The 1,659-nt window shown below is 32.0% G+C and overlaps 1 pseudogene; it reads left to right on the plus strand.

Annotated features, from left to right (window-relative positions):
• Positions 1 to 396: 396 nt before the first annotated feature.
• On the plus strand, positions 397 to 1,301 carry LOC110638569 (dehydration-responsive element-binding protein 1F-like; annotated as a pseudogene).
• The last annotated feature ends 358 nt before the right edge of the window (positions 1,302 to 1,659 follow it).

Here is a 1,659-nt window from a genome sequence, read left to right on the forward strand (position 1 = left end):
TTTTCTTAATTAATTTTAAATATTTTTAATTATTTAAAATATAAAAATAATATTTTATTTATTAATAATATATTTTTATAAGTTTTTTTTTAATTATATTTATTAACACAATTACATTAATTTTAAAAATGGTTTTTTATAATGTCAAATCCACTTGCCAAAATATATAAAGGACTATTTCTTCCCTTATTTGAATCTTTCTACTTAAGGGGGGAAAAAAAATTAGAGCGTCCCTGTCGTCGACGTTCGTTTTCTTCATTGCTTATTCCACGTGGGGATTTTCTTTTACAATTCAACACGTTTTTCATGCTTTGCGTTACAGTGTATGTTCCTCGTGCTTTATGTTTTCCTGTATAAGTATCTCCTTCAAATTGCTGCTTTCCTTCTCCTCTCCATAGACAAAAACCATATTTCTCATCTCTCAAATCAAAAAAGGTTTCTTTTTTTATATTTTATGGAGGATTTATCATCTTCTACTTCAAACAGCCAACAAACTGATCTCAAAATGGGCACGCAAAAGCGCAAGGCAGGAAGGAAAAAGTTCATGGAGACTCGCCATCCTGTGTACAAGGGTGTCCGGCGAAGGAATGGAAAGTGGGTGAGTGAATTGCGACAGTCTCATGCCAAGTCCAGGATTTGGCTTGGAACGTTTTCAAGGCTTGAAATGGCAGTAGGGCTTATGATGTAGCTGCCTTAGCTCTTAGGGGAGATTCTGCCTCCTTGAACTTCCCTGAATCAGCCCATTTGCTGCCTCGGGTTGGGTCTACTTCTGTTAGGGACATTCAGTGTGCTGCTCTAGAGGCTGCAGATCAGAGTTATGTTCATGTTGATCAGTTTCAGTGTTCTTCTTCATCTTCTTGTTCTCCATCGATGACCAAAGAAGATGGAAGCGATAAGGTTGAAGAAGGTTGTAAGAGGAAGGTGTTTTTGGATGAGGAAGAGTTGTTTAACATGCCAGCACTACTTGATAGTATGGCAGAAGGGCTGATTCTTACGCCACCAGCCATGAAAAGAGGGTTCAGCTGGAATGATGTGGATGACGACCATCCTGTGGATTCGACTCTATGGAGTGATTGATGGTCCATACCTTTGAAGGGAAATTTTTTACTGGACCCATCGCTGTGGATTCAAGATGCAATATCAATTATGGGATTTCTGAAAAACCACATATTTATGTCCTACTTCATGATATAACATTCATAATATATCGATTTAGGTAAGTTTTTTTTTTTAATTTAAAATATTTTATGCAATTGATACATCAGGATTATTAAAAAATAAGTATAAAATTTCAATTTCTCTTTATTTATAGAGAGTGAAATCCATATATTCATAAATAGAAAGCATTTGCCCTAAAACACTAAATAATTCCTTGCATATACTTTGATTTTTGATTTTTAAAAAATTAAATTACATTAAAATGGAAGAAAATAAGCGCTTCCACCCTTGGTGGATAACAAAAATAAAGATAAATTTTAAAATATGATTTTTTTTCTCATATATTAAAAAGAAAATTATTATCAATTTTATATATATATATATATATATATATATATATATATATATATATATATATATATATATATATATATATATATAGCCATGGGAAGTTTAAAATTTAAAGAAAAAGTGCTTCGTAGTTTGAATTATCCTTCACAT

Source organism: Hevea brasiliensis, chromosome 5 (genome assembly GCF_030052815.1).
Source record: "Hevea brasiliensis isolate MT/VB/25A 57/8 chromosome 5, ASM3005281v1, whole genome shotgun sequence".
Taxonomy (NCBI): Eukaryota; Viridiplantae; Streptophyta; class Magnoliopsida; order Malpighiales; family Euphorbiaceae; genus Hevea; species Hevea brasiliensis.